Source organism: Stylophora pistillata, chromosome 12, assembly GCF_964205215.1.
Source record: "Stylophora pistillata chromosome 12, jaStyPist1.2, whole genome shotgun sequence".
Taxonomy (NCBI): Eukaryota; Metazoa; Cnidaria; class Anthozoa; order Scleractinia; family Pocilloporidae; genus Stylophora; species Stylophora pistillata.
In genome coordinates, this window is record NC_142530.1 from 11983351 (window position 1) to 11995593 (window position 12243).

The window sequence follows — 12243 nt, forward strand, 5'->3', positions numbered from 1 at the left end:
CTTAACACCAAACTAGTTCAATTCAACGTTTAATGGTGTAATAGATTTTAGGACTGAAGCAATTGTTTAAAAGTGAGATGGGGTTAGGTTTAACCCTTGGTTCATATCTCCCCGCAATCTTGCAACTCCTATAACTCTGTTGCTTCCGCATATAATATGTTCTTGTTTCATACCAAACTAGTTTAATCCAACGACCTCTAGAGTTTTTGGATTTTTTTTCCAAAGGGGTAGCATGATACTTTTGGTCAAAAGTGTCCTTGTCTAAAACGTTCTATTGTTATTTGATTATCATCGAAAAGAGTTACTATTGTCTGAAAACTCCTTTTTTTGGTGTACAAATGGTTTTAAACACCTAAACCCTAACTCAACAGTTTCAGTCTTTCAAAATTTAGATGTTTACAGTTCCAAGGAATGGAACTCTCTCATTCCGTAATGCAATATACTCACAGTTATCACACAAGTAGTTTGCCCAACAGTGCAGTTTGCCGAATGCCCAACAGTGTGACAAATTTCATGGCTTCAGCAAGAATGGGTTGAGTTACTTAGGGTTATGGTTAAGGCACCGTCTTTTCATTTCCGCCATCTTGGATTTTTTTTCTAAAGGGGCAGTATGGTATATATTCCCTTAGCTCCGGTTGGAGCATAGGCCATTAACCACTTCCGTCCTCCATCGGGTTCTGTCCTGGGCAAATCTTCCTAAAGTGGCCCAAGTGTGGCCCCAGTTTCTCATTTGGGACTCTACACCTCTTCTCCAGGAGTTCCTGGGACGACCCCTCTTTCTCTTGCCCTGAGGGTTCCAACGTAGTGCCTGCCGGGTGATGTTGTTAGCCGGTTTCCTTAGGATGTGACCTATCCATCTCCACTTTCTCTTTGAGATCTGAGTTATGATTGGTTCCTCGCCTGCTAATTCCCACAGCATCTCGTTCGTTACCCTGTCAGTCCAACTGATTTTTAAAATTCGCCTAAGGCACTTATTGACGAAGGTCTGCAATTTCTGGGACGTTTGGTTAGTTGTTCTCCACGTTTCAGAGCCATAGAGGAGGACTGCTTTGACATTGGTGTTAAAAATTCTAAATTTGGTTCTCCGTGAGATGACATGGGAGGACCACACTTTCCTCAGCATATTGAAAGCTACTCTGGCTTTGTTTATCCTGACCTTGATATCTTCATCGGAACCTCCGTCAATGCTGACTACACTGCCTAGGTAGACAAAAGATGTTACTTCCTCCAAGATGGTATCCCTCACTTTAACTGGTCTGTTGTTGGTGCAGTTGACCTTCATAACCTTGGTCTTACTCACATTCGGATGCAGGCCTAACTTGATGGAATTAGCTGTTAGCCGTGCTGTTTTGTCCTGCATTTGTTGGTTGTTACTTGACACCAGGGCGATATCATCAGCAAACTCTAGATCTTCAAGTTGCTCCAATAAGTTCCACTGGATCCCATTTCGCTGTTCTCTAGTTGTTTCCTTCATGATCCAGTCCATAGCAAGTAGAAACAAAAACGGTGCCATCAAACAACCCTGCTTGACCCCAGTGTTGACCGCGAAGCTATCTGACAATCCACTAGCATGAAGGACTCTGCAAGTCATCTTATCATAGGAATTTTTGATGATTCGAATGAATTTCCCTGGTATGCCATAGTGTCTCATAAGGCACCAAAGAACACTTCTATCGAGGCTATCAAAAGCCTTTTCAAAGTCGATGAAATTAACGTAAAGAGAAGTGTTCCATTCAATTGACTGCTCAATGATTATCCTAAGTGTGGCTATTTGGTCGATACAGGAATGGTCCTTCCTGAAGCCAGCCTGCTGATCTCTTAGTGTAGCATCCACAGCCCCCTGAAGACGAAGCAAGATAATTCTGTTCAGCACCTTGCCTGCCGTTGACATCAAGGATATACCTCTGTAATTCTTGCACTCCCGGCGGTCACCTTTCTTTGGCAGTTTTACAATGTAGCTCTCGTTCCAGTCCTGGGGCATCTCCTCCTCTTCCCATATCTTTCCAAGCAAGCCATAGAGGATATCTGCTGATAGGTCGGGGTCAGCTTTCAGGGACTCTGGAGGTATGTTATCTGGGCCAGCTGCTTTCCCTGACTTAAGCATCTTGATAGAGCGCACAATCTCTAATTTGGATGGCTTCCCGCAGTTCACATTCAGCTCAGCTGAAGCCTCCGGTATTATTGGAAGTTCTGGCGGGGGAGGACGATTGAGGAGATCATTGAAGTATTGTGCCCGCCGCTTAAGCTGCTCATCTTCCCTAGTCAAGATATTACCTTCTTTGTCCTTTAATTGGCTGCTAGTCTGTTGAAATTTACCCGCCAACTTCCTGGTGGTATCATAGAGGTCCCTCATATTGCCATGTGCTGCAGCCTCTTCTGCCTTCGTCGCTAGGGTATCATAATATTCCCTTTTATCTTGTTTGATCTTACGCTTTACTTCACTGTTTGCTGCCTCATTGTCACTCTGTTACTTAGCAATGCAGTATGCTAATGTTTATCAAGCAAATAGCTCACTATAATGCCCAACAGTGTGACAAGGTTCGTAGCTTAAGTACGAATGGTTCCAAAATTACGTGGGGCTAGGGTTAACGTACCACATTGGTTCATATCCCCTCAGCGATGGTTCATATCTCCTCGGCGATGTTGCACATTCTCTCGCAATCGTGCATACCTTTATATTTAATACCAAAGTAGTTTAATTCAATGTATAATGGTGTAAGAAATTTAATCTACCACCTTGGTTCATATCCCCTCGGCGATGGTTCATCTCCCCCAGCAATCTTTTAACCACTATAACTGTTTTGCTTCAACATAAAATATCTTCATGTTTCATACCAACGTAACTCAATCCAATGACTATTAGAGGGACAAGTTTGATGGCTTAAGCATGAATGAGTCTAAAGTTAAATGGGATTAGTGTTAAGGGACCCTCTTTTCACTTCCGCCATCCTGAATTCTTAGACCAGTAAGCAACCAGTAAATCTGTCAATCATTCAACCAGTCAGTCAACAACTTTGTCAGGCGCTCTGGTACCATCAACTCAGTCAAGCAGTCGGTCACCCAGAAAAGCATCTACTCAATTACCAAGTTAGCCACCAGGCGATCTGCAAGTTGGTCACCAGTCCGTCTAATTTTTCCCAAAACTCTGTTTTCAGCGCTAGCTCAGGAGACTTGACGCATTTTAGTCTCTACACAAATTTCGTAGGAAACATCACGTGTCTAGCAGATTTCTGTTTTTTCTTACATATTTCAACACATTCCATTAAAAAACGTTGCTTTCGGCTTGTTTCTAGATAGGTTTTGCAAAAGCGTGCTTTCAGCATGAGTTGAGCAAGACTTGACCTAATTCTTTCTCTGGCCAAATTTTGGAGGAAACTTCGGGTCTTAGCAAGTTTTAGTGTTTTTTTTAATAGATTCTCATCTATTAAATAGGATTGCTTCTGGCCTGTTTAACGTAGTTTCTGCAAAACCGTCTTTTCAGCGCGAGCTAAGCAAGACCTTATACATTTCAGTCTTTGGCCAAATTTTGTAGAAAACGTTGGGTATCGAGCAAATTCTAGTGTTTTCTTACAGATTTCAACACATTCTGTTGAAAAAATTGGTCTTTGCTTATCCCAAGATACCTTTTTAAAAACCATGTTTTCAGCACGACTTGAGCAAGACTCCACCCAATTCTCTCTCTGGTAGAATTTCGCAGGAAACTTCGGGTATTAAGCATGTCTTAGTGTTTGTTTACAGATTTCAACACAACTCATTAGAAACAATTGCCTTTGGCCTGTTTGCAGATAATTTGTGCAAAACCGTGTTTTCAGCGCAAGTTGAGCAAGACTTCACGCAAGTCAATATCTGGCCAAATTTCGAAGGAAACATCGGATATCAAGCAAATTTTAGTGTTTTCTTACAGATTTCGACACGTTCTACTCAAATACATGGCTTTTGGCTTGTTGAAAGATAGTTATTTAAAAACCGTGTTACCAGCGGGACTTGAGCAAGACTTGATCCAATTCCATCTCTGGTAAGATTTCGCAGGAAGCTTCGGTTATTAAGCAAATTTTAGTGTTTCCTTACAAATTTCAACACAATCCAGCAGAAACAATTGCTTTTGGCCTGTTTGCAGATAGTTATTGCAAAACCGTGTTTTCAGCGCGAGTTAAGTAAGACTTGACGCAAGTCAATATCTGGCCAAACCTCGAAGGAAACATCGAATATCAAGCAATATTTACTTTTTTCTTACAGATTTCGACACATTCTATTCAAATAAATTGCTTTTGGCTTGTTTGCAGATAGATTTTTAAAAACTGTTTCCAGCAGGACTTGAGCAAGACTTGACGCATTTCAGTCTTTGGCCAGATTTTGGAGGAAACATAATATATCAAGCAAATTTAAGGATTTTCTTACAGCTTTTGACGCATTCTATTAAAAAGAACTGGTTTTGGCTTTTCCGAAATCATCTTCTTTGCACGAGTCGAGAAAGACAACCTAACTTCTCTCTCTGACCGAATTTCCCAGGAAACATTGATCATCATATAAGTTGTAGTGTTTTCTTACAGATCTCAACACAATCTATTACAAAACATTGGGTTTGGCTCGTTCCCAGATACATTTTGCGAAACCGTCTTTTCAGCAGGCGTTGAGCAACATCTGACGGATTAAAGTCTCTGGCCAAAATTTCGTAAGAAAACTCAGGTATCAAGTAAATTTTAGAGTTTTGTTGACTGATTCAGTGGTACTCGATTGGTAACTCTAACTGACTTGTCCACCGATCGGTGACTAAGTGGCTTATTGACTGGTGACTGACTGGCTGACTGGCTGTTTGGCTGACAAGGTGATTGAATGGTCGCCTAACTCAGGAGTACTGGACTGGCTATCTGACTGGCCATTTGAATTGCAGTGACTGGTGAATTCATAGCTCATTGCCTGCTGGCTGGTTCACTGCCTAGCTGACTGATTAGCTGACTGACCCAGTAGTACTTGACTGGCTATCTCCTTGGTTGTCTTACCGGCTGACTGAAAGGTTGACTGACTCAGTGGTACTAGACTGGCTAAGTGACTTGTTAGTGGACTTGCTGACTGAGTTGTGACTGATGGGCTATTGTCTAGTGACTGACTGGTTTATTGACTGGTCACTAACTTGCTGATTGGCTGGATGACTGAGTAGCTGACTGAATGGTTGACTAACTCAATGGTACTTGACTAGCTCTCTCACTGCTTTAGTGAATTGCTGACTAACTGGTGACTGAGTTGCTCATTGCCTGCTTACTGCCTCGCTACATGGTTCACTGACTGGCTGCTGGAAAGGGTCACTGGTTAACTTACTGGCTGACCAATGGAGACTGAGTGGCTAATTGATTGCTGACTGAGAGGCTGAATGCCTAGTTGAGTGACTCGCTTGCCCAATGTTTGAATGACTCAATGGAACTTGACTGGCTGTATGATTAGTGTACTGACTTGCTAAACGAGTGGTGACTGTGTGGCTGACGGTTGACCGACTCTTTCACTGACTGGAAAATTTGATAGTTACAAACCCAAGTACTTTACTTGCTATCTGATTGTTTAAATGACTTGCTAACCGAATGGTGAGTGATTCGCTAATTGCCCGGTGACTGACTGGCTTGTCTTCTAACTGGCTGATTGAAAGTTTGACTGAACCAGTAGTAACTAGCTATCGGATTAGTTAGGTGACCTGCTGAACAACTCTCGTCTGAGTCGCTAATTCACTGCAGACTAACTCGCTGACCTCCTGGTTGACTGACTGGATGATCGAACGGCTGAGTGACTCAGTAATACTTGACTGGCTCTCATACTCTAGCTCTCTTGGTGAACGATTGGTGATTGAGTGCCTAATTGGTGACTAAGAGGCTTAGTGGCTCTTTAAATGACTGGCTCACTAAATGGCTGCCTGAAGAAGTAGTACTTTACTGGTTATCTGACTGGTCAGCTGCCTTGCTCACCTACTGGTGACTCAGTGGCTTATTGACTGGTTGACCGACTGACAGACTAAATGGGTGACTGACTCACTAGTAGTTGAATGACTAGTGATTGACTGGCACCATTAATTTAAGGGATCAATTATGTAGTCACCAGTCAGCCAGCTCTCCAGGTGCAACTCGGTCGGTCAGTCAGTAGTTGATCAGTCAGTTAGACAGTCAGTTGGAAGTCGGCCACCAAGTGAGTGAACCAGTCACGTAACCCTAACTCAGTAAACACGTGAGAAAAGCAGTCAACCAGTCAGTCAGTGAATCGGTCAGTCCGCCTGTCAATTACAAGTCGGTCAGCCAGACTATTAGCCAGTTACGGACCAATCAATCGATCACTTAGTCACTAATCAGTCTGTTAGTAAGTTAGCAAGTTAATCAGCATTAAGTTGCCTATTGAGTCACTAGTCGGTCAACAAGTCAGTTAGCTGGACAATCAACCTGTCAGTCAGTCATTTAGTCAGACACTCAGTGGCTGCAACGAAACTCAGTCAGCTGCTCGGTCAACTACCAGTCAGTCACCAGATAGTTATACATTCATTCACCTTTCGGTCAGCAAGGCAGTCACTCTATCGGTCAGCAAATTAGTCGTGAATCCCTCACACAGTCATTTCGCCAGTCACTTACCTGTCGGTCAGCAAGTCATTTAACCAGTCAGATAGCCTGTCAAATACCATTGAGTCACTCAACCATTGAGTCAGCCAGTCAGTCAACAGGCCGAGCAGTCACCAATCAATTACCCAGTCAGTCAGAAGTAAGTCAGTAAGTCAGTCAACCAGTCAAGCGCAACTAAATCAGTCAACCATTCAGTTCATTCCGTCAGACATCCAGCCAGTCAATAAGCCACTCAGTCACCATTCGTTAAGCAAGTCGGTTAACTAGTCAGATAGCCAGTCAAATACCAGTAAGTCAGGCAACCATCGGGTCGGCTAGTCAGTCAACCAGTCAGATACCCAGTCAAGTACCAATGAGTCAGTCAGAAGTAAGTCACTAAGTCAGTCAACCAGTCAAGCGACACTAAATCAGTCAACCATTCAGTTCACTCCGTCAGAAATCCAGCCAGTCAATAAGCCACTCAGTCACCATTCGTTAAGCAAGTCGGTTAACTAGTCAGATAGCCAGTCAAATACCAGTAAGTTAGGGAACCATCGCGTCGGCTAGTCAGTCAACCAGTCAGTCAGCCAATCAGTCAACCAGCCAGTCACTCACCACCGATTAGCCACTCAGTTGCCAGTTAGTCAACAAGTCATTTAAGCATTCAGATAGGCAGTTGAGTTCAGTTCCTTCAACCAGCTAGTGTGCCTCTCAGTCAGCAGTCAATTAGCCACTCAGTCACCAGTAAGTCAATAAGTCAGTGAACCAGTCAAAAAGCAAGTCAAGTGCCACTGAGTCAGTCAACCAGTCATTTATCTAGTCAGTCAATCTGTCAGACACTCGGCAATATATAAGCCACTAAGTCAGCTGTCGGGCAGCAACTCAGTTGACCAGTCAGATAGCCTGTCAAGTACCAGTCTGTAAGTCAACGAATAAGTTAGCAGTTTAATCAACCAATCAAATAGCCACTCAATTACCAGTGAGCCGGTCATCTATTTAGTCACTCAGTCAGTAGACCAGTCAGTGAATCACCAGTCAATAAGCCACTGATTCACCAGTAGGTGAGGAAAGCAGTTCACCAGTCAGATAACTACTCAAGTACTACTTATTTAGTCAACCATTTAGTCAGCCAGTCACTTAACGAGCCAGTAAGCCTCTCATTCACCAATTAGGCACTCAATGACCAGTCGGTCAGCAAATAAGCTAGAGAATCTGAGAGCCAGGCAAGTATTACTAAACCGTTCAGTCATTCAGTCAGTCAACAAGTGGGTCAGCCAGTCAGTCTGCAGTAAAAGTGCGACTCAGACAACAGTCGGTCAGCAGATCACTTAACTAATTAGATAGCCAGTTACCACTAATTCAGTCAAACTTTTAATAAGCGAGTCAGACAATAAGCTAGTCAGTCACGGGTCAATTACCGAATCACTCATCAGTCGGTTAGCGAGTAATTTCAATAATCAGATACCAACTCAAGTACCACTGGGTTAGTCAACCATTGAGTCATACAAGCATTCAACCAGCCAGTCATCCAGTCAGTTGCCAGTCATGCAGTCAGTTGCCAGTGAGCCACTCAGTCACGACGCGGTGAGCAAATCAGTACACTTCTCATACAGCCCGTCAAGTTCCTTTGAGTCAGTCAAACATTCAGTCATCGAGTCACTCAACTAGGCAGTCAGCCTCATAGTCAGCAGTTAATTAGCCACTCTGTCTCCAGTCGGTCAGCCAGTCAGTTAACCGGTCACCCTCTCAAGCAGCCTGTGAGTGAACCATGTAGGCAGCAAGTCAGCAGGCAATGAGCAACTCAGTCACCAGGCAGTAAGCCATTCACTTAATCAGCGAGAGAGCCAGTGAAGTACCATTGAGTTAGTCAACAACTCAGTGAGCTACTCAGCCGACCAGCCAATCAGCCAGTTGGTCAACAGTCAGTAGCCCAGTCAGATACCAGTCAATTACCATTCAGTCACAAGTCAGTCAGCAAGTCCGTTAACAAGTTAGATAGCCAGTCAAGTACCACTGGGTCAGTGAACCTTTCAGTCAGCCGATTAGACAACCAAGTTGATAGCCAGTCACGTACCACTGGGTCAGTCAGCCACTCAGTCAGCAAGACAGTCAACCAGGCTGTCAGCCAGTCAGTCAACAGGCAATAAACTACGAGATCACTAGTCACTCAGAAATGCAGATAACCAGTCAGATAGCCAGTCAGGTAAACCTGAGATAGGCGACCATTTATTCAGCTAGTCTTGAACTTGGCTGCCTGTCGGAATGGTCAAATGACTTGCTGAATGATTCGTGACTGAGTGACTGAGTGGATAATCGGTGGTGACTGACTGGCTGTTTGACTGATTGACTGACTTAGTGGTTGATTGGCTCATTGGTACTTGACTGCGTATCTGACTGGTTGACTGACCAGGTGACTCGATGGTTGACTGACTTACTGGTATTTGACTGGCTATCTGACTAGTTAACTGACTTGCTTAGCGACTGGTGACTGAGTGTCCTATTGACTGGCTCGATGATTGACCGAATGAACTGAATTGATGACTGATTAAGAAGCACTTGACTGTCTATCTGACTGTTAACCGACTTACTGACCAACTGGTGAGTGAGTGGTTAATTGACTGGTGACTGATTAGCCTTTTGACTGACTGGCTGACTCAATAGTTGAGTGAATCAATCCTATTTGACAGGGTATCTGAATGGTTAACTGAGTTGCTCTCCGACTAGAATGTGACTGACAAAATGACTGTGAGTGATTTACGACTGATTAGCTGACTGAGTGACTGCCTTGCTGGCAGAGAGGTGAATGACTGGATAAGTGACTAGTAACTGACTGGTAGTTGACCGCGTAGCTGACGGAATTTCGTTGCAGTCACTGAGTGGCTGAGTAAATGACTGACTGACTGGTTGATTGTCCGGGTAACTGACTTGCTGACCGACTAGGGACTGACTACGTAACTTAATGCTGATTGACTGGCTAACTCACTAACAGACTGGTTAGTGGCTGAGTGATTGATTGACTGGTACCTAACTGGCTAATGGACTGGCTGACCGACTTGTAATCGACAGACAGACTGACTGATTCACTGACTGACTGGTTGACAGCATTCCTCACCGACTGATAGTTGACTGCTTCATTGAATGACTGATAGAATCACATGTCGACTGAGTTACTGTTACCTCACTGGTTCAATCCCATGGTAGCCGACTTCCAACCAACTCTCTAAGTGACTGGTTAGCCATTCATTGACCGTCCCAGTTGCGCCTGGAGGGCTGGCTGACTAGTGACTAACTAGTTAATTGATCCCTTGACTTAATGGTTGACTGATTCTCTGGTACTTGACCGGCTAGCTGACTGGTTAATTGACTTCCTAACCCCATTTAACTTTTGAAACATAAATGCGTCAGACTTGTTCAACGCACGCTAGAAACTAGCCAGTCACTGAGTCAGTCAGTGAATTGTGAAATAGCTACTTTGTCACACGTCAGTCAAGGAGTTAGTCAGCCTCTTTGCCACTCGGTCAACCAGTCACTCCTCATTCAGTAGCCTTTAAGCCAGTGAATTAGCCGTTCAGTCACCCAGTCAGTCTACCAGAACGTCAGCGAATCAAGTACTAGTGAATCACTCAACGATTCACTGATTCAGTCAAGCACTAGTCAAAGACACATCTAGTCACAAGTCAGTCAAGGAGTGAGTGCACCAGTCATCCAGTCAGTCAGCCAGTCCATACTAATTCAGCAGCCATCAAGTCAGTGAATCAGCCATTTAGTCAATAAGTCTCTCAACCAGTCACAGCCGGTCTGGTACCACTGAATCAGTCAACCAGCACGTTGGCGAAGCAGTCATCAGTCAGCTAGCTACTCAGTTACAAGTCGGTCAACAAGTCGGTCAACGAGCCACTAAGGTTGAGTGACTCAGTAACACTTGACTGGCTCTCAGACTTTGCAGCTCACTTGCTGTCTGATCTGTGATTCAGTGCCTAATTGGAGACCTACAGGCTTAGTTAAACCTTAGTGGCTCGTTAAATGGCTCGTTAAATAAATGGCTGACTAAATCGTTGAGTAAAAGACTAGTAAACTGCCTTCCCCACCTAGTGGTGAATCAGTGGCCTATTGACTGGTGACTGACTGACTGGTTGACTGACTGACTGACTAAATGGATGACTGACTCACTGGTAGTTGAGTGACTATGTACTTGACTGACCCCCTGGTTTCTGTTCACTGACTTGTTGACCGACTGGTAACTCAGTAGCTAGCTGACTTATGACTGCTTGGCCAACGTGCTGGTTGACTGACTCAGTGGTACCAGACCGGCTGTGACTGGTTGAGAGACTTATTGACTAAATGGCTGATTCACTGACTTGATGGCTGCTGAATTAGGATGGACTGGCTGACTGACTGGATGACTGGTGCACTCACTCCTTGACTGACTTGTGACTAGATGTGTCTTTGACTAGTGCTTAACTGAGTCAGTGAATGGTTGAGTGATTCACTAGTACTTGATTCGCTGACGTTCTGGTAGACTGACTGGGTGACTGAACGGCTAATTCACTGGCTTAAAGGCTACTGAATGAGGAGTGACTGGTTGACCGAGTGGCAAAGAGGCTGACTAACTCCTTGACTGACGTGTGACAAAGTAGCTATTTGACAATTCACTGACCGACTCAGTGGCTGGCTAGTTTCTAGCGTGCGTTGAACAAGTCTGACGCATTTATGTTTCAAAAGTTAAATGGGGTTAGGAAGTCAATTAATCAGTCAGCTAGCCGGTCAAGTACCAGAGAATCAGTCAACCATTAAGTCAAGGGATCAATTAACTAGTTAGTCACTAGTCAGCCAGCCCTCCAGGCGCAACTGGGTCGGTCAATGAATGGCTAACCAGTCACTTAGAGAGTTGGTTGGAAGTCGGCTACCATGGGATTGAACCAGTGAGGTAACAGTAACTCAGTCAACATGTGATTCTATCAGCCATTCAATGAAGCAGTCAACTATCAGTCGGTGAGGAATGCTGTCAACCAGTCAGTCAGTGAATCAGTCAGTCCGTCTGTCGATTACAAGTCGGTGAACCAGTCCATTAGCCAGTTAGGTACCAGTCAATCAATCACTCAGCCACTAACCAGTCTGTTAGTGAGTTAGCCAGTCAATCAGCATTAAGTTACGTAGTCAGTCCCTAGTCGGTCAGCAAGTCAGTTACCCGGACAATCAACCTGTCAGTCAGTCATTTACTCAGCCACTCAGTGACTGCAACGAAATTCAGTCAGCTACGCGGTCAACTACCAGTCAGTTACTAGTCACTTATCCAGTCATTCACCTCTCTGTCAGCAAGGCAGTCACTCAGTCAGCTAATCAGTCGTAAATCACTCACAGTCATTTCGTCAGTCACATTCTAGTCGGAGAGCAACTCAGTTAACCATTCAGATACCCTGTCAAATAGGATTGATTCACTCAACTATTGAGTCAGCCAGTCAGTCAAAAGGCTAATCAGTCACCAGTCAATTAACCACTCACTCACCAGTTGGACAGTAAGTCAGTTAACAGTCAGATAGACAGTCAAGTGCTTCTTAATCAGTCATCAATTCAGTTCATTCGGTCAATCATCGAGCCAGTCAATAGGACACTCAGTCACCAGTCGCTAAGCAAGTCAGTTAACTAGTCAGATAGCCAGTCAAATACCAGTAAG